Source organism: Bos grunniens, chromosome 12 (genome assembly GCF_055505025.1).
Source record: "Bos grunniens cultivar Pamir isolate PY7600 chromosome 12, Bosgru_T2T1.0, whole genome shotgun sequence".
NCBI lineage: Eukaryota > Metazoa > Chordata > Mammalia > Artiodactyla > Bovidae > Bos > Bos grunniens.
The window spans coordinates 17,317,628-17,340,243 of record NC_141176.1 but is presented as its reverse complement, the minus strand read 5'-3'; the positions used below and the strand labels follow the sequence as shown (position 1 = coordinate 17,340,243).

Here is a 22,616-nt window from a genome sequence, read left to right as displayed (position 1 = left end):
AGAGTCATTTTCTTAAAATTCTTACCTACATTGATACCAAAAAGAGGAAATTAAGTTATCTATAAGTGTCACTGTACTGTATATATGAAATAATCTTGGATTTTCTTCCTAAAAGTTCTACAGTAGTACATGTGAAAATGTGTTGAAAACCAAAGGAAAAAAATTTCCTTATTGACTAGATATACTGTAAAAGTTGCTGGTGTGCTTCACAAGAAAAAATTTGTACTCTCCAAAAAGAACTGCTTTAAAAACCCAACCAAACAGCAATAGGAATAAATGAAGACTGAACAAAGCAAGGTCACCAATGTTATTTCACATTGTTTTCAGTCCTCTGATGGCTACATGCCAGTGCCTTTGTACAAGGGTGCAGTGGCAATGATTTTCTTCTATCCCTAAAATTTATCTGATTCCTTAAGGCAGATGCCATTAAACTCTCACCACTCCAGACCCGAGTCCTGAACTCCCAATCCCTTGCCAAACACTCCATTTTTCACCTTTCCAGCTTCCTTGGTTCTTTCCTCTTATTTAGCGACTCCAATCTGTGAGAATTTTTTTTTTCTATACAGTAGATTTATTAAGTTTATCACCATGGATACAATCAACTACCTCATCCTTAAGGGAAGATTGCTTCCTTTTTGCATCACCATCTCCTGTCCCACTGTAATCACCATAAAGTTGGCTTATGTATTATGGGGGTTATAGGATAACGTTTGAGCCACAAATTTAAAATAATTCTATGTAAAAAAGTGGCACCTACATTTTTTTTATGATATTCCTTTATTATCATTTAACTATCTCTGATGTCCCCACTTTCATTCTTTTTTAAAAAAATTTTTTTAATTGAAAGCTAATTACTTTACAGTATTGTGTTGGTTTCTGCCAAACATCAACATGAATCAGCCATAGGCAGACCTATGTCCCCTCCCTCCTGAACCTCCCTCCCACCTCCCTCCCCATCCCACCCCTCTAGGTTGTTACAGAGCCCCAGTTTGAATTCCCTGAGTCATAAAGCAAATTCCCATCAGCTATCTATTTTACATATGGTAATAATGTATGTTTGCATGTTACTCTCTCCATACATCCCACACTTTCCTTCCTCCCCACTGCCCCACTGCCCCACTGCCCCACGTCTGTAAGTCTGTTCTCTATGTCTGGTCTTCACTGCAAGAATTAGCAGTTAAATTTTTACAGACAAGTCACCGTCTCCCAGGAGACTGCTCTAAAGTTGAAAGGAAGCCTTGCTTTGTACTTCTGAGAGATTATCATAAAGAATTGTACCAAGTCAGAAGTTCTACTAGTATCTCTTTTTATCACAACATACAGACCTAAGTCTCTATAGAATATGGGGCCGGCTCTATTTTTAAGTCTGAGCTCTACTTTCATCTTCTGGCAACTCATTCCTAAAGCTGTAGATAAACAGGAAAAGGCTCAGACGGAAACATAAAGACTGATCCGTGGCTTGGATGAACTGATTAATTAAGGAAGGTTATTGGAATTTTCCGGAGAAGGCAATGGCAACCCACTCCAGTACTCTTGCCTGGAAAACCTCAGAGACAGAGGAGCCTGGTGGGCTGCAGTCCATGGGTTCACCAAGAGTCGGACACTTACTGAGCGACTTCACTTTCACTTTCACGCATTGGAGAAGAAATGGCAACCCACTCCAGTGTTCTTGCCTGGAGAATCGCAAGGATGGCGGAGCCTGGTGGGCTGCGGTCTATGGAGTCGCACAGAGTCGGACACCACTGAAGCGACTTAGCAGCAGCAGCAGCAGCACTGGAATTTTCAGAAGTACCAGTCATCCTAGCAGATCTAAAGGAATTTCATGGCCGTATATCTCATGAGAGAAAGGCATACCAACATCTTTGCTGGGTTATAAAGAAATTATCCAAAACTAGGATTTGTCTTTATCAAAAGGAAAAATTCAAGCTTTAGATCCTCTTCCTTCAGTGTCCAAATTTGATCATATTGGGACTCCCATCCTCATGAGTAAAGAGAGTGCAGTTAAAGAATAAAAATATGGCAAAAATACAGTATAACATACCTATATATCTAGCCCCCAAACAAGATTCAAATAAACAATTGTGCAGACAGGTTTGCAAATACGCAAAGATGTCAGAATCAACATCACAATGCAATGGGCAAAAAGAGGAAAACAGCAAAAATAGCTCTTTTTAAGAAATAAACCAAATAAAATGATGTGATGTCTGAGATCTCTTTAAAATAATAAAGGGAGACAGAGAAAGAGAACAAGATTGGCCATGAGTTGACAAACTGATTAAATTGAATGATGTATACATATGGTTCATTATACTCTTTTCCGTATTTTTGTATATATTGGGAAACGTCTGTAATAAAATAACAAAAAAGATACTGATTTGACAAATTTTTCAAGAGAGCAAGACTGAGATCTGCATTTCATAGCAGGACCGGTCAAAAAGAAGAATCATCAAAACTTCAAATGGCCTTTATGCTCATTAATTTTAGTACTAAAAAGATACATGCCCCCAATTCAGGTACAGTCCTTATGTGCCAAATGAAAACTAAAGATTATTAACTTCCATTGCTCCGTCTTAAATTGGTTGCTTAGATTGCTCCCTGTTTGTACACAGAGTACCTTGATTCAACTGTTAAAGTACAATTTTAATCATCTTTCTGTCTTCTGGAGAAGAACATGTGATACAGAATAGCTTGAAGAGGATGAGATCCTGAGTTTATCATTTATACTTTGAGAGACAAAACATTCTGTTTGTTGGGAGACAATTTTCCTTGGGTCTTCTGTGTTTCTACATGTCTTATAAGTAAAGGCACAGACTACCCTTTGTTAAAGTCTATCTTTTCAAAGATCTTTGTGTAGCAACAGGCCTGAAAAACAGAAATAATTTCTCCCCCTGACACAAAGGGCAAACAGGCTTATTTCCCATGTATTCCCTAGGCTTAGAGTTCTAACACAACTACTGTGCAGGTATCATCTGCCCTTTTTTCTTATGAGGATTGGGTCTGAGGAAATGAGCATAAAACATACTGATTATACAAAAAAAAAAAAGAAAATACTGATGCTCATGCTGCATGCTATACCTTCAGTAATAAAGTTCTTTGTCTCTGACCTGGGAGTTTCATGTCTCTTTCTAGCTTCCATGAAAAGGTAACAAGATCATCTACTGGCTTGCAAGTAGGAGAAAAATCTCAGATCCTTCACAAATCTTGACCCTGCTAAAACTGAAACTGTAAATATGATGTGCCCGGCATGAAAGTGACCTATATTGAAACTGACTGCAAAGAAGACAGCCTCTGAATTCATTTTGAAAGATTATAGTTAAAAATTAGCAATGCCTGCCAAGCAAGCCAGCAGGTGGACTGCATCCTTCATGCCATTAATGCTGACCTTGTCGAGTTATTTGTGTCTGTGCCAGCTACATAGGAAGTGCTCAATAAATGATTACCAAGCTGAAATGCTTGCTACAATTCTAGAATTTGATTCTAGATTTCAATTGATTAAAAACTGAAGAGTCACACATTGCTTATGGTAATAATTTTGGTTTTTAACATTTTTATAATCAAAAGTTCTTCAACTATTGAATAGAAGAAGAAGAAAAGCATGTATACTTTGTATGCAAGACATAAGCACTGAAACATTAATAAAAATTTGACATAAAACATTAGAGAAAAGGTTATACAGGTTTCTTCATTACTATTTAAAGAGAATTTAAAAACCAAAATTATCACCACAGGTAATATTTATTATTTTAAGCTCTGCTGCTGCTGCTAAGTCGCTTCAGTCATGTCCGACTCTGTGCAACCCCATAGCTCTAAATAACTAAAAAATAATACCATGCCAAAATTGAAGTCTCAGGTATTATGTCAAATATTTGCCAAGGTCTCACACAGCTGAAATGCTCCAGTTTTCCTGCTATAAGTAGATAGCCAAGGTCTTCAAAATAATTCAGAGGCAACATTTCATCTAGCATCAAACAGGACAGGTGCTCAGGACAGGCAACAACACTGATAAACGCCTGAGATGAATTTCATTATCCACAATGAATAATATGTGACTCATCCCCGTGGGGTAATGAACAGATTTTGTGCAAATAGCATGAAAAAAACAACGGTTCAACTTTGGACTTGCCTACCATACCACTTATTTGGCACAGGTTCATTTCTTAAAGTGCTTTATCACTGAAAAACATAAAAAAGGGAAATCTTACTGTTCTCAAACCTAACAGAAGAGTATAACACTTTTGATTAGTGATATATTTTTCAAAAGGCAGTGCAGGTGAGCCCACAGCGCAGCCTGTGAACTGGTTACTTCTACCAAAAGGTTCTGTAAAGATGCAGTATTAATTTATTTTCCTAGATGCAGATCTGGACCAAAGAGAGGCAGAGGAAAGAGAGAGGAGGCACAAAGTTGTCAATGGCAAAGGTCATTAAAGAGTATGATTTTGTCCTTTTATTCTATATTTAATGTGAAGTTGTAATTCAATGCTTGGAAATTGTTCTAAACATAATTTTAATTAAAAGTATATAAAATAAACCCTTAGCAGAGACTCCAATTACATAATTATGGCTTGAGGTATTTCCCAAGATTCTAGTTTGATCAACTGGGTGGATTATTTACTAGACTGAAAGAGGAACTGCGGGAAAGGAAAGGTGTTTATGAAATATTTAAGCAAAGGTGAAATATGAAATTAAAATGAATACGAAATATCTATGTGAACATAATGAGCATCAAGGAGATGCCTTCAATGAATATACTTTAATATCTGTCAAAATACAAATGGCAGCTAAAGCCTTGATAATGAATGACATTATCTAGGGAGAGAGTAGAGGAAGAAGGCATCTCTGTATTGAGTTGTATAAAAGCCCAATAAAGATAGGAGGAGATAAGGAAACGAGACAGAAAGGATATGCAGCGAGGCAAGTGGAAACCAAAGAGATGGTCTCAAAGTTGGGAGAAATCAACTTCTATGAGACTTACTGATAGATTATGCAGAATACAAACTTCAAGGATTTTGAAATGTGGAAGTACCTAGTAACTGAAAAAATTTCTAAATATAAAAAGAAGCAAGAACGGTAGGAGTTAAAGGATTGAATAAAAAAAGATGCGGATTACAATAGTCAAGACATGGAAACAACTTAAATGTCCCTTCACAGAGGAATGGATGAGGAAGATGTAGTACATACATACAATGGAATATTAGTGATTTTAAAAATGAAATAATGCCATGTGCAGCAACATGGATGGGCCCAGAGATTGTCATACGGAGTGAAATAAGACAGAGAAAGAGAAATAGCCCTTAAATACAGAATCTAAAAAGAAATGATACAAATGAACTTACAAAGAAGAAAGAGAGTCACAAACTTAGAGAATGAATTTATGGTTGCCGGGGAAAGAATGCAGGGGAGGGATAGTGAGAAAGTTTGGATGGACATGTATACACTGCTATAATTAAAATGGATAACCATCAAGGACCTACTGTATGGCAGAGGGAACTCTGCTCAATGTTATGTGGCAGCCTGGAAGGGAAGGGGAGAATGGATACATGTATGTGTATGGCTGAGTCACTCTGGTGTGCGCCTGAAACTATCACAACGTCATTAATAGGCTATACTCCAATACTGAATAAAAAGTTCAAAAAAAAAAAAAAAAAAGATGGTGACTAGGAGCGAAAATATGTAGACATTTATGAGTTTTTTTTTCTTTAATTTTATTTTATTTTTAAACTTTACATAATTGTATTAGTTTTGCCAAATATCAGAATGAATCCATCACAGGTATACATGTGTTCCCCATCCTGAACCCTCCTCCCTCCTCCCTCCCCATAGCATCCCTCTGGGTCGTCCCAGTGCACCAGCCCCAAGCATCCAGTATTGTGCATGGAACCTGGACTGGCATCTCATTTCATACATGATATTTTACATGTTTCAATGCCATTCTCCCAAATCTTCCCACCCTCTCCCTCTCCCACAGAGTCCATAAGACTGTTCTATACATCAGTGTCTCTTTTGCTGTCTCGTACACAGGGTTATTGTTATCATCTTTCTAAATTCCATATATATGCGTTAGTATACTGTATTGGTGTTTTTCCTTCTGGCTTACTTCACTCTGTATAATAGGCTCCAGTTTCATCCACCTCATTAGAACTGATTCAAATGAATTCTTTTTAATGGCTGAGTAATACTCCATTGTGTATATGTACCATAGCTTTCTTATCCATTCATCTGCTGATGGGCATCTAGGTTGCTTCCATGTCCTGGCTATTATAAACAGTGCTGCGATGAACATTGGGGTACACGTGTCTCTTTCCCTTCTGGTTTCCAAAGTGTGTATGCCCAGCAGTGGGATTGCTGGATCATAAGGCAGTTCTACTTCCAGTTTTTTAAGGAATCTCCACACTGTTCTCCATAGTGGCTGTACTAGTTTGCATTCCCACCAACAGTGTAAGAGGATTCCCTTTTCTCCACACCCTCTCCAGCATTTACTATTTGTAGACTTTTGGATCGCAGCCATTCTGACTGGTGTGAAATGGTACCTCATAGTGGTCTTGATTTGCATTTCTCTGATAATGAGTGATGTTGAGCATCTTTTCATGTGTTTGTTAGCCATCTGTATGTCTTCTTTGGAGAAATGTCTATTTAGTTCTTTGGCCCATTTTTTGATTGGGTCATTTATTTTTCTGGAGTTGAGCTGTAGGAGTTGCTTGTATATTTTTGAGATTAGTTGTTTGTCCGTTGCTTCATTTGCTATTATTTTCTCCCATTCTGAAGGCTGTCTTTTCACCTTGCTTATAGTTTCCTTTGATGTGCAGAAGCTTTTAAGGTTAATTAGGTCCCATTTGTTTATTTTTGCTTTTATTTCCAGTATTCTGGGAGGTGGGTCATATGCTGTGATGTATGTCAGAGAGTGTTTTGTCTATGTTCTCCTCTAGGAGTTTTATAGTTTCTGGTCTTATGTTTAGATCTTTAATCCATTTTGAGTTTGTTTTTGTGTATGGTGTTAGAAAGTGTTCTAGTTTCATTCTTTTACAAGTGGTTGACCAGTTTTCCCAGCACCACTTGTTAAAGAGATTGTCTTTAATCCATTGTATATTCTTGCCTCCTTTGTCAAAGATAAGGTGTCCATAGGTGTGTGGATCTATCTCTGGGCTTTCTATTTTGTTCCATTGATCTATATTTCTGTCTTTGGGCCAGTACCATACTGTCCTGATAACTGTGGCTTTGTCTACTAGCCTGAAGTCAGGTAGGTTGATTCCTCCAGTTCCATTCTTCTTTCTCAAGATTGCTTTGGCTATTCGAGGTTTTTTGTATTTCCATACAAATTGTGAAATTATTTGAGTATTTACATAATAGAGAATAACGGAATGGAAACTGATGGAGATGCAGTGTCAATGAAGGGGCTGGTATGATTGCAATATGATAGAGAGAAAGAAACTGAATATACAGAAAAGGGAATATATTCTTCAAGTAAGAAAGCCTTTGGGATGATGAAAATGGAAGGGATCCAGAGCAGGTGTGGTGACTGTGGATTCAGGAGGAAAGGAGAGATAAGTCAAGGAGCCTTCACATGTGTAGATATAGAGATGACATGGTCATTAGATAAAGCGGTAAGTGGGGCTAGATGGAAAGTGTGAGGAGAGACTTGAAATATGAGAGAAACATCGTAAATCAGTAATAATAGATTTGATAGGCATCTGCAGCTAAACATGGCTCTATGGTATATTATCTTCACATGTGTGGTAACTCATCTTAATGAAATAAAAGGTTTATTTAAATGTGCTGGTTATTTGTTGTTGTTCAGTCTCTAAGTTGTGTCTGGCTCTTTGCGACCCCATGGACTGTAGCACAACAGATTCCTCTGTCCTCCACTATCTTCTGGAGTTTGCTCAAATTCATGTCCATTGAGTCAGTGATGCTATCTAACTATCTCATCCTCTGCTGCCCCCTTCTCATTTTGCCAATTATCCTTATGTCAATAATATGTTATAGTGTTATTTATAATTTCAGCAGCTCTCAATTGTTTCATTTTCCCCTTGATTCTGAGTTATTTTGAGCCCATGGATCTTCAAAGATTTAGCAGTAGTAATAAAGGTAGGAACAATATTTCCTGGAAATCTGGTGCCAAAGAGACAGCTTCTTTAAGTCATCTTGGTTGGATCTGACTACTCAGTAATAAAAAAATTTTGCCTGCAATGCAGGAGATGTGAGTTCAATCCCTGGGTCAGGAAGATCCCCTGGAGAAGGAAATGGCAACCCACTCCAGTATTCTTTCTTGAAAAATCTCATAGAGGAGTCTGGGCGGCTACAGTCCATGGGGTCACAAAAGATTCAGACACAGCTTAGCAACTGAAAAACTGAACAACAATCACCAAAAACATAAGTGAATAAAATCTGTACTAGTTTTCTAGGGCTGCCATAATAAGATACCACAGAATCATGGCTCAAACAACAGAAATTGGTTTTCACACAGTGCTGGAGGCTGCAAGTCCAAGATCAAGGTGTAGGGAGATTTGGTTTCTCTGGCAGCCTCTGTCCTTGGCTTGCAGGTGACCGACTTCTTGCTGTGTCCTTACTTCACCTTTTCTCTGCACATGCACATCCCTGGTGTCTCTCCTTCTCTTTACAAGGACACCAGTCCTATTGGATTAGGGCTCCCCGCTAATGACCTCAGTTAAACTTCATCATCCCTTTGAAGGTCCTATCTCCAGACATAGTCACATTGATTACAGCCCACCTATATGACCTCATTTTGCCTCCTTGAAGGCTCTCTAAGTACAATTAAATTCAGAAGTACTGAGCATCGAATGTTCAACAAACAAACAGATTTTGAAAGGGAATCAATCAGCCCATCTTCCCTGGTGGCTCAGATGGTAAAGAATCTGCTTACAATGCAAGAGACCTGGGTTTGATCCCTAGGTCAGGAAGAACTCCTGGAGAAGGGAATGACTATCCACTCCAGTACTCTTGCCTGGAGAATTCCATGGACAGAGAAGTGTGGGGGGTGGGGGGCTACAGTCTATGGGATTGCAAAGAGTTGGACACGACTAAGTGACTAACACACTCAGTCAGCCCATAACAATAGCTAAATGTAAATGACCTTAGAAACTCTGAATAAGTATACAAATATCCAATGCTGCTTTTAAATTTTCGTGAGAAAGAAATTCCATAATAAACAATATGAGAAATGATACATGGGGTCTCATGGGACATATGAGTTATACTATGGGTCTGTTAGCATTAGGTACAACTATTATTTTCATGTTTCTGCATGGCTGGGGCCCCCTGATCAGACTGCTGGAAACCTAGGCTTAAGGATGCTAAATGGTGAACAAGTCTTAGAAGTTAAAGACAGAGATATCTGGAGAGAATTTCTGGTCTATTTCCCAGGAGCTATTTGTTTATATTCCAAAGAGTAATAGACCTAGGGACCTGGGTTCATGTCTCTAGAGAGGATTTATTTACATCGCACAGAATAAAAGCTCAAAAGTGTTCCCCTCTCTCTCTCTGAGGGAAAGACGGGGCAAGTTTGTTCCTATTATAAACTCCGAAAGTCATAATTTGGAGGACTCCTCTCCAGTGGCATGAACCCACCGCTTGTGCAGGTGACATCCATCCTTACCGTGTGGCCCATGAGGGACTGAGCCCTAGGGAACTGTCACAGAGGTTCCATAAGTAATTGGCCTGTCCTCTGATCAAGAAACCTCATGTCTACAGCCAGGATCAAATAAATACATATAGATTTTTTTTTTTTAAAGGTAGGGGCTATAATCTCTAGATTTAAGATCCTAAAATTTCTAAGGACCAAGATCTAAAGAAAAGTAGGTGAAAATCCTTAGAACAAGATGCCTTAAATAATAAGCAAACAAGTACTGGATTTGATTAGCTACTTTCCCCTTTCCAGACAGTCAACTACCCATTGCAAGTGGCTTAAAAAAATCTTTAGTTTCTTGCTAGCTTTTGTCTTACATATTGAGGTGCTCCTATGTTGGGTGCATATATATTTATAATTGTTATATCTTCTTCTTGGATTGATCCTTTGATCATTATGTAGTGTCCTTCTTTGTCTCTTTTCACAGCCTTTGTTTTAAAGTCTATTTTATCTGATATGAGTATTACTACTCCTGCTTTCTTCTGGTCTCTATTTGTGTGGAATATCTTTTTCCAGCCCTTCACTTTCAGTCTGTATGTGTCCCTTGTTTTGAGGTGGGTCTCTTGTAGACAACATACATAGAGGTCTTGTTTTTGTATCCATTCAGCCAGTCTTTATCTTTTGTTTGGGGCATTCAACCCACTTACATTTAAGGTAATTATTTGTAAGTATGATCCCATTGCCATTTACTTTATTGTTTGGGGTTCAATTTTATACACCTTTTCTGTGTTTCCTGTCTAGAGAAGATCCTTTAGCATTTGTTGGAGAGCTGGTTTTGTGGTGCTGAATTCTCTCAGCTTCTGCTTGTCTGTAAAGCTTTTAATTTCTCCTTCATATTTGAATGAGATCCTCGCTGGGTACAGTAATCTGTGCTGTAGGTTATTTTCTTTCATCACTTTAAGTATGTCTTGCCATTCCCTTCTGGCCTGAAGAGTTTCTACTAAAAGACCAGCTGTTATCCTTATGGGAATCCCCTGTGTGTTATTTGTTGTTTTTCCCTTGCTGCTTTTAATATTTATTCTTTGTGTTTGATCTTTGTTAATTTGACTAATATGTGTCTTGGGGTGTTTTGCCTTGGGTTTATCCTGTTTGGGACTCTCTGAGTTACTTGGACTTGGATGACTATTTCCTTCCCCATTTTAGGGAAGTTTTCAACTATTATCTCCTCAAGTGCTAACAAGTATGAAAGGGGAAATTAATAATAACACAATAATAGTGGGAGACTTTAATACCCCACTCACACCTATGGATAGATCAACTAAACATAAAATTAACAAGGAAACACAAACTTTAAATGATACAATAGACCAGTTAGACCTAATTGATATCTATAGGACATTTCACCCCAAAACAATGAATTTCACCTTTTTTCTCAAGTGCACATGGAACCTTCTCCAGGATAGATCACATCCTGGGCCATAAATCTAGCCTTGGTAAATTCAAAAAAGTTGAAATCATTCCAAGCATATTTTCTGACCACAGTGCAGTAAGATTAGATCTCAATTACAGGAGAAACACTACTAAAAATGCCAACATATGGAGGCTGAACAACACACTGCTGAATAACCAACAAATCACAGAAGAAATCAAAAAAGAAATCAAAATATGCATAGAAATGAATGAAGATGAAAACACAACAACCCAAAACCTATAAATACCCCACTCACACCTATGGATAGATCACTGTAAAAGCAGTGCTAAGGGAAAGGTTCATAGCAATACAGGCTTACCTCAAGAAACAAGAAAAAAGTCAAATAAATAACCTAACTCTACACTTAAAGCAACTAGAAAAGGAAGAAATGAAGAACCCCAGGGTTAGTGGAAGGAAAGAAATCTTAAAAATTAGGGTAGAAATAAATGCAAAAGAAACAAAAGAGACCATAGCAAAAATCAACAAAGCCAAAAGCTGGTTCTTTGAGAGGGTAAATAAAATTGACAAACCATTAGCCAGACTCATCAAGAAACAAAGGGAGAAAAATCAAATTAGTAAAATTAGAAATGAAAATGGAGAGATCACAACAGACAACACAGAAATACAAAGGATCATAAGAGACTACTATCAGCAACTATATGCCAATAAAATGGACAACTTGGAATACATGGACAAATTCTTAGAAAAGTACAACTTTCCAAACTGAACCAGGAAGAAATGGAAAATCTTAACAGACCCATCACAAGCACGGAAATTGAAACTGTAATCAGAAATCTTCCAGCAAACAAAAGCCCAGGACCAGATGGCTTCACAGCTGAATTCTACCAAAAAATTAGAAAAGAGCTAACACCTACCCTACTCAAACTCTTCCAGAAAATTTCAGAGGAAGGTAAACTTCCAAACTCATTCTATGAGGCCACCATCACCCTAATACCAAAATCTGACAAAGATGACTACAGGCCAATATCACTGATGAATATAGATGCAAAAATCCTTAACAAAATTCTAGCAAACAGAATCCAACAACATATTAAATAGATCATACATCATGACCAAGTGGGCTTTATCCCAGGGATGCAAGGATTCTTCAATATCCACAAATGTAATACACCACATTAACAAATTGAAAAATAAAAACTATATGATTATCTCAATAGATGCAGAGAAAGCCTTTGACAAAATTCAACATCCATTTATGATAAAAAAAAAAAAAAACCCTCCAGAAAGCAGGAATAGAAGGAACATACCTCAACATAATAAAAGCTATGTATGACAAACCCACAGCAAACATTATCCTCAATGGTGAAAAATTGAAAGCATTTCCCCTAAAGTCAGGAACAAGACAAGGGTGCCCACTTTCACCACTACTATTCAACATAGTTTTGGAAGTTTTTGGCCACAGCAATCAGAGCAGAAAAAGAAATAAAAGGAATCCAGATTGGAAAAGAAGAAGTAAAACTCTCACTCTTTGCAGATGACATGATCCTCTACATAAAAAACCCTAAAGACTCCACCAGAAAATTACTAGAGCTAATCAATGAATATAGTAAAGTTGCAGGATATAAAATCATCACAGAAATCCCTTGCGTTCCTATATACTAACAATGAGAAAACAGAAAGAGAAATTAAGGAAACAATTCCATTCACCATTGCAACGAAAAGAATAAAATACTTAGAAATATATCTACCTAACAAAAGATCTATATATAGAAAACTATAAAACACTGGTGAAAGAAATCGAAGAGGACACAAATAGATGGAGAAATATACCTTGTTCATGGATCGGCAGAATCAATATAGTGAAAATGAGTATACTAACCAAAGCAATCTATAGATTCAATGCAATCCCTATCAAGCTACCAATGGTATTTTTCACAGAGCTAGATCAAACAATTTCACAATTTGCATGGAAATACAAAAAACCTCGAATAGCCAAAGCAATCTTGAGAAAGAAGAATGGAACTAGAGGAATCAACCTGCCTGACTTCAGGTTCTACTACAAAGCCACAGTCATCAAGACAGTATGGTACTGGCACAAAGACAGAAATATAGATCAATGGAACAAAATAGAAAGCCCAGAGATAAATCCACACACCTATGGACACCTTATCTTCGACAAAGGAGGCAAGAATATACAATGGAGAAAAGACAATCTCTTTAACAAGTGGTGCTGGGAAAACTGGTCAACCACTTGTAAAAGAATGAAACTAGAACACTTTCTAACACCATACACAAAAATAAACTCAAAATGGATTAAAGATCTAAACGTAAGGCCAGAAACTATAAAACTCCTAGAGGAAGACATAGGCAAAACACTCTCCAACATAAATCACAGCAGCATCCTCTATGACCCACCTCTCAGAATATTGGAAATAAAAGCAAAGATAAACAAATGGGACCTAATTAAAATTAAAAGCTTTTGCACAACAAAGAAAACTATAAGCAAGGTGAAAAGACAGCCTTCAGAACAGGAGAAAATAATAGCAAATGAAGCAACTGACAAAGAATTAACCTCAAAAATATACAAGGAACTCCTGCAGCTCAATTCCAGAAAAAGAAATGACCCAATCAAAAAATGGGCCAAAGAACAAACACATGAAAAGATGCTCAACATCACTCATTATCAGATAAATGCAAATCAAAACTGCAATGAGGTACCATTTCATGCCAGTCAGAATGGCTGCTATCCAAAAGTTTACAAGCAATAAATGCTGAAGAGGGTGTGGAGAAAAGGGAACCCTCTTACACTGTTGGTGGGAATGCAAACTAGTACAGCCTCTATGGAGAACAGTGTGGAGATTCCTCAAAAACCTGGAAATAGAACTGCCATATGACCCAGAAGTCCTACTGGGCATACACACTGAGGAAACCAGAATTGAAAGAGACACGTGTACCCCACTGTTCATCGTAGCACTGTTTATAATAGCCAGGACATGGAAGCAACCTAGATGTCCATCAGCAGACGAATGGATAAGAAAGCTGTGGTACATATACACAATGGAATATTACTCAGCCATTAAAAAGAATATATTTGAATCAGTTCTAATGAGGTGGATAAAACTGGAGCCTATTATACAGAGTGAAGTAAGCCAGAAAGGAAAACACCAATACAGTATACTAACGCATATATGTGGAATTTAGAAAGATGGTGACAATGACCCTGTATGTGAGACAGCAAAAGAGACACAGATGTATAGAACAGTCTTTTGGACTCTGTGGGAGAGGGCGAGGGTGGGCTGGTTTGGGAGAATGGCACTGAAACATGTATATTATCATATGTGAAACAAATCACCAGTCCAGGTTTGATGCTTGATACAGGGTGCTCGGGGCTGGTGCACTGGGATGACCCAGAGGGATGGGATGGGGAGGAAGGTGGGAGGGGGGTTCAGGATGGGGAACACATGTACACCTATGGTGGATTCATGTCAATGTATGGCAAAACCACTACAATATTGTAAAGTAATCAATCTCCAAAAAATAAATTAAAAAAAAATTCTTTAGTTTCTTAAAATCTTGGTGAGCTTTCTACCAGTCCAAATTTTTAGCTTTTTTCTTTCTTTCTTTTTTATTTTTAGCACAAGAAATTGTTATATCTAGATCATTTTGTTTTCATTGCTGATGTGATAGTTGTTTGTAGGACATTATATCAACATGTCACTTGAAACTTGTCTATTGTCTTTATTTACTTTTTAAATCATCTAAAAAATATTTCCTTTAATTGGAGGATAACTACTTTATAATATTGTGATGGCTTTTGCCATACATCAATATGAATCGGCCATAGGTATACATGTGTCCCCTCCATCCTGAGCCCCCCTCCCACCTTCCTCCCCACCCTTGCTGCGGAACACTCTAAAGCTTCAAAGTTAAGTCCCCAACTCTGTGCTAATCAGATAACAAAAACAGTGCCATTAATATGCTCAGAGAAGTTTCTTGTGAAGTTTCTTTTTAATTTGATAGAAATATTATGAAGAAATAAAGAGTTATTACAATTAGAAAACAATACAAAAATAAGATGCCTTGTCTCCAAAGGGGAAGTCTTCTTTTAAGGAAGAGCTACTTTTAATTGCACTTATCCCCCACTGTGCAACTTTTCTACTTTTTCAAGTCTCATGTCAAATATGATGGACTGTTTTGCTTTAGCAGCTTAAAGAGCTGCTGAAATGAATTTACTTAGAGACAAAATATATCTTTACATCTGCCAAAGACTTACGGATTTTAGGCAGACATCAAGGTGAACTCAGGGATTATATTAAAATACAATCTATTATCCATCTACTGACAATATATGTACATTTCTAAAGCTTCTCTCAGGATTTGAGTTTGAGAGGACCTTTGGTCATCTAAGCTAACCATCAATCAAAAATTTACAATACTTTTGCAGATGGATATGTAGCCTGAACCTGTAAAAGGGGTCTGTTGTCTTCTAAATCCACTCATTCCATCACTGGGACTCTTAAACCCTGGAAATTCTTTTTTATATTGAATCAAAATTCATCTCTCCATAAATTACACATATTGATCCTAAGTCTGGCTTATGGATGATAACAATTAAGTTTTTTTTCTCAATCAATAATTTGTCAGATACACGAAGATCATTGCTGTGTCTGTTTTAATCTTCTTCTCCAGTTAGTTATTGATTCTAACATCCAAATCTGTGTTCCTTCATGCTCTTTTGATCAAAAATTTCTATGCCTTGGACTCATCTAATGGTATCCTAGCACCCACGCCAGGATCAAACCGTACCTCAGCATCAAGCTGCATTATCTTCCAGACATTGCCTTGGACCTATAACCTTTTCAGAGCTGAATATATTTGAAAGTGAGTTATCAGCTCCAAACTGTTAAATAAAACCTAAAAAATTGAAATTAATAAAAATTTTATTAGATATCTGTAAGACATATCATTTTGCCAGATTCATCCATTATTAAATTTAATATTCATTTAAAAATCATTACATATGAAAACAATCTGTAGGTTAGTTTTAACTTCTTAATCATTTCCAAGAATTCAAAATGACTGCAGAGAAATGACAGCTCATTATAAATGAAATGAGGTACTGTAGCTAAACAACTTCAAAAGCAAAAACTGTAAGTCTTCACAAAATATAAGCATTTATAAATGTATATGTCACACAAATATAATATTAATGATTTTTCGTTCTAACTGAAAGTCAGAGATTTCAACAGAAGTAGAAGAGCCTGTAAAGGTCTTAAAAATGGCCTTTAAAATTATGAACTACTAACTCCCTAAGAATCACCTATGGGATATATGATAAATTCAGTGTTCTGGGCTCCCCCTCAGACATACTAAATTAATCGTCTAAAATTTCAGTGCTGCTTATTTTGACCAAAACCTTGCAGCTCCTGTCCCTGACTTTCCTCATTATTTCACCACGCATCTCTGACTCCTGACCTGCAATCTGTTTCTTGTCAGGTACACTGACATTTGTGTCCCTGTGTTGGCTTGAAGCAGTCAGGTCCTCACATTATTACTACAGCATTCAGACTATGGACCGAAAGCCACATAGAAATGTTTATTTCAATTTTAGCCACAGTGAATGCCACCAGAAGAATGACAAGAAGACGAAATAAAATTGTCAAAATCCTTCCCAGCATCCCCAATGCCAAAGTATTATTTACATTTATTTTTTCCTTCTTGCTTCCAGCTTGAATTGCGTCTGCTGCCCTGAGTGTATAAGGAACTCAATCTGTCCAAGGAGGAACAGTCCCTAACCTGGGGTGCTGGTAACTTGCTGCTGCTAAGTCGCTTCAGTCGTGTCCGACTTTGTGCGACCCCATAGACGGCAGCCCACCAGGCTCCGCCGTCCCTGGGATTCTCCAGGCAAGAACACTGGAGTGGGTTGCCATTTCCTTCTCCAGTGTATGAAAGTGAAAAGGAAAAGTGAAGTCGCTCAGACGTGTCTGACTCTTAGTGACCCCATGGACTGCAACCCACCAGGCTCCTCCATCCATTGGATTTTCCAGGCAAGAGTACTGGAGTGGGGTGCCATTGCCTTCTCCGGGTGACTTACGATTCTAGAAACACATCTCTAGAACAGATCAGACCATTTTGGCTACAAGAATCTGAAGTGAGGAGTATCTCATTTCCTGAGCCACTTAAATAAGTAGGAAATGCAAAGATCTTTTTAAAGACTCATCACCAAGCTAGGGAGCATTGCCAATTTTTTCTTCCTAGTGGTAGATTTTGGTTAGTCATTTTTCTAAAAATGATTCTCGCACTTACTGTGCCTCAAATGGTCTCCAAGAAACCTGAAATAGTGACAGAGTCTCCTTAAATACTACTAGGATATGACACAGAGCCCAAGAATCACAGAGCTCAATAAATATTAATGAGTTTTAATGTTAATATCAAAAATATTCCTATAGGATATTCAGCTAGTCTGATTTTTATATCATTTTCTACAGGAAAACACCATCTCCTGGAGAAAATGATACAGCCAGCATCGACCTAATATTAATATCTAAAGAGATAAAACATTTATTGTTGTGGGACTGTTATTTTTTTAAAAAGCAACATCCTCTTTCTTAAAATCAACTTTGTTGAAATCAAATATATCCATGTAAGGCCTTGATACTAAAAGAAAAAAAAATTCTTCAGGATTTTTAATATTAGACTTGTCAGTGTATCTGAACTTTGCTAAAAATAAACTAAGCAGAGTGCTAAAAGACAGCTTTGGCAACAGAATGTAACACAATTACTGAATCTTCAGAATGGAACATTCATAAAAATAAACACTGGACATGTGCCTAAGCCCATATAGAAACTGGGCCTGGTTTGTGTATAAATGGCACATTTGACACACCCAACCAATTTTGCTATAGATTAGCAAATCCTAGAAGAGTTATATACAATGGATTAAAAAAAAAAGCAAGCATAAACTCACATGACAAAGAAAAAAAGAGAGGCAATAATAACAACAGAATTTTGGAAACTCAAAAGCAAATGAACTAATGGCAACTCGCTTGGCAGAACTGAAAGAGCAAAATTCTAAACCAGCAATGTGGAAAGCGAAGAAGCAATCTGATTGACACAGTAGATTCTCGAAAGGCTAAGAATTCAAGCCCTCCTAAGGTAGTGCTCCAAAGGATGTCATGATGAGAAAGATTGGTCTGAAGACATATGAGAAGCATTAGATTCTGTATATCTTATACTCCCCTCTTGTGGCTGGGTTACTGCTCCCTCCCTCAGTACGGCAGAATGCTAGAGATTTAGTCTCTGAAGAGAGTAAAGCACAGGGTCTCTGGACTGAGGGGAATATACACATAGAAGAAATTGGGGACCCCCTACTGCAAAGAGGAGAGTTTAGCAAACTTTGCATAATGACTGCTGAAACCTCTCAAATCAATTTCTGTACTGGCTTCCAGGACTATGGCCACCCTGTCCTGACTCTCCAGGCAAGTGGTTGCATGAATCTTCTCTGGGAAATTAGTTTGGTCTAACAAGAAATATCTAAAGATACCAACATCCACATCTGGGATTTCCTCAACAGCTGCTGCTCGGTTGCTCACTCATGTCCCATTCTTTGTGACCCCATGGACTGTAGCCTGCCAGGCTCCTCTATCCATGGGATTTCCCAGGCAAAAATACTGGAGTCAGTTGCCATTCCATTCTCCTCAACAGCTAGATGACCCTAAAGCAAAGGACATCAAAGAAAAGTCTGCCCAATGCAGCAAGCTTTCAATCATCTTGACGAGGTCCCACTCTTACATGAAGACAAGAGATGGCCAGAGATCTCGGGAAATTCTCAAGATAGATACCAAAAGACACAGAGGAAAACAACTTAATAGAAACAGAGACTATCTGAAAAGAAGGAAATTTCAAAAACATTATCTATCATCCATATCCTCCAAGACAAGAGAAACATTGTATCCATTAAATAAGAACATGATAATCTAATAAGGAACATTTAAAGCAGCAGCTCTCAAACCTTCTGTTCTAAGGATCCCTCTCCCTAATACTTTAAAAGAATTATTGAAAATCCCCAAAAGCTTTTGCTTATGTAGACCATATCTATCAGTATTTATATTAGAAATTAAAATGGATAAATTTTAAATATTTATTGATTTAACAAAAAATTATATAATCAATATAAAAAGATAAGTAATGTATTTTTAAAAAAATAATTACATTTTCCAAGACAAAAAGTAATCACTGACAGTAGTGACTGTACATTTTTTTAATTCTCTTTAGTATTTGAGTTAATAAAAGGCAGCTGAATTCTCAGATCTGATTCTGCATTCCATCGGTTGCAGATCATCCAGTATTTACACATAAGAAATTTCAGAAAGAGGAAACACAGAAAGGATACAATTATGAAAACGATTCCAGAGAATTTTTCAGATGTAAGTTTCAGACTGAAAAGTCTCATCAAGTGCACAAACAAATGAATAAATGTAGACTCATCCAAGCCTACATCACTGTAGACATTTCTGAATCATTTCAGAGCCATCACACAAGACTTCTGAGAGAAAACTAGGTCACACTCAAATGATCAGAAAGCAGAGAAACCTCAGATTTCTCAAATAATAACATAATCTAAATTAAATTCTGTAATCTAAAAGAAAATGGACCAGTGCCTTCAAAATTTTGAAAGACAAATATTTATAACCAAACTCTCATCAAGTGTAAGAGTAGAACAGAGACTTTCATAGAAATGTGAAATCCCAGAAAAGTTTTCTTCATACATCCATTTCCAGGGAACTATCGAAATATGTGTTCCATCCAAATAAGTCCTTAAACTGCATTCTAAAAAACAAATGAAAAGTTAAGTGTTACAGGAAACAGAAGATTCAACAGAAGAGAAGCAAAGAGAATACTGGGAATACTCAGGATGATAATGACAAAAGATTTCCACGATAACACACCTGTGCCCCTGGTACAGAGGGGCAGTCCAGTAAAGGGCGGGTCAGACGCCGAAGTCTATAAAAAGATGAACCTGATAAGAATGCAGGTGTGAGAACAGATTTAGACAAGTGTTAGAAAGTTTGGGATTAATGTTACATAAATAGAATATTAAGCTAATAAGTAAACATAGGTAATTATTAACTCCAGAGAAAACAAAAGGCAATGCATGAAAGGAAATACAAGCATACCCTCCTAATTGACTCAGTTCCAAAGAGACTATAGAATTTCCCAGGTGGTGCTAGCGGTAAAGAACCCATCTGCCAATGCAGGAGACATAAGAGATATGGGTTCAATCCCTGGGTCAGGGAAGATCCTCTGGAGGAGGGCACGGCAACCCAGTCCAGCATGCTTCCCTGGAGAATCCCATGGACAGAGGAGCCTGCCAGGCTACAGACCATGGAGTTGCAAAGAGTTGGATACGACTGAAGTGACTTAGCATGCACAATAACAAAATCTAGCCAAAACTATAATCTAGCTATTTTGAGACAATAGAGTGGGGACAGATAAGTGTGCCTGTAAGAGCAACACAGTGGAAAGAAAACTAATTCTTCATCTTCCAAAGTTAGAATTCAATAGAAAATATCAATAATTGATTTAAAAAAAAAAAAGAGTAATACAAGCATATTATTTATAGACATGGAGGGAAATTCTGAAGTGTAAGTTAAAAATATTTAAAGAGGACATCTCTGAGGAAGGAGGGGAAAAAACTACTTTTCATCTTAAATCTTTCATAGTTAACTCTTTAAATGTATAAATATGATAAGAATACATTTTTAAAATGTTGCACAACTTTCAAAACACAAAATAAATCAAATACATAAAGTATCAAACATTTGGGTCAAAGAAAGCTAACACTACTTCCTTATTTTAGTTAGGTCTTCTCAAATATTTGAGCCTTTGAGGAAACTAAACACATTAACCACAAACCCAAGCTAATGTTCTAAAATATTACATCATTGGTGAATTCTAGAACTCAAACAGAGGTTCTGCCATTGACCCATGTGAATGCAAATTTACCTGATTATTTCATTATCAAAATGAAATTTTTGATAATTATTTTTTAAGCTAACTTAATCATAGAGGGGCTTCCCAGGTGGCACCAGTGGTAAAGAACCCATGTGCTAATGCAGGAGATGTAAGAGATGCAGTTTCAATCCCTGGGTCAGGAAGATCCTCTGGAGAAGGGCATGACAACCCACTCCAGCATTCTTGCCTGGAGAATCCCATGGACAGAGGAGCCTGGCGGGCTACAGTCCATGGGGTTGCATGGAGCTGGACATGACTGCAATGACTTAGCCACAGCAAACAGAAGGAATCTTCTCATCACTGCTGGTACAGGCTTGTTTAGTATTATTGCTTCAAAGACAGAACATATATTAAAGCTGCTGCTGCTGCTAAGTCGCTTCAGTCGTGTCCGACCCTGTGCAACCCCATAGACGGCAGCCCACCAGGCTCCCCTGCCCCTGGGATTCTCCAGGCAAGAACACTGGAGTGGGTTGCCATTTCCTTCTCCAATGCATGAAACTGAAAAGTGAAAGTGAAGTCGCTCAAGTCGTGTTCGACCCTCAGTGACCCCATGGACTGCAGCCTACCAGGCTCCTCCATCCACGGGATATTAAAGCTAACAGTCTCAAATGTGGTCTTACTAAGAATATAACCAGTGAGAGGCTTTTATTGCATCTGATATAAGTTGTGGTATAGAATCACTTGTAGGTATTTTGGGTGCCTCTCCAATACATGGCACACACCAACTTCTTAGTATATGCAAATATTAGTAATGATGGTGATACATTTGAAAGCAATTCTGCTAAAATCACAAGTCAGTCCAGTCTATACTTCTAGTACTGAGGCATGAAATGGTGACCAGTGTCAGTTTTGACATAACTGAGTATTGGGGCTGAATTTATCAAATATATTAAGTACTATCCCTTTGTTTCAGATACTGTGTTAGGCTGTGTGCACAAAATGGGATATTTACATGCTAAAGCCACAGTGAGTGCTTGGACTATTTCTCTATATTTAGCCATAACTTCATGAGAAACTGTCCTTGTTCTTTCAATTAAATTCCAGTATGCCTTGCCCGTGACGATCATCTAAGTTACCCTGGAACTGGAGTTGCTCATTGCCTGGGAAGAAATGGCCATCGCATTTCCCAGGGACAGTGGGGTGGGCTTCCTGGAGGTTTCCTAGGAGGCATTGCATTGTCTCATCCAGTCGCAGGCTCAAGCTGCTTTGGGAGAAGCTCTCTCTAAAACTATGTTGCAATAGAAATGGAAGAATAAAGTATAAGAGGCCAAGCACGTTTTGGGATTCACTTCTGCTCTCAGCCATTGGGAATGAGACTAGATGGGTCTTCAGCCACACAGAACACAGAGTGATAATGAATAAGGAACAGGAAAGAGCCTATTGGCGATGCTGGGATGGAGCCTGAGGATTCCCTCTGATGAAAAGTGGGAAAGCAGTAAGGAAAAAATAAAACACATGGGTTTGAAATCAAAGAACTAGTTTTAAATACCAGATCTACCCCTTTCCCGCTATATTTTTTAAACAAATAACTTACCTTTTTTGAGCTTCAGTTTTTGTTTTGTAAAACAGAAATGTTAATATCTATTGGGG

The 22,616-nt window shown here is 37.7% G+C and overlaps 1 long non-coding RNA gene across 13 annotated transcripts in view; it reads right to left on the bottom strand.

Moving 5' to 3' along the window:
- LOC147361435 (uncharacterized) overlaps positions 1–22,616 on the bottom strand; it is a 421,857-nt gene that overhangs the window by 187,650 nt on the left and 211,591 nt on the right. The gene's annotated exons all lie outside the window — the stretch shown is intronic.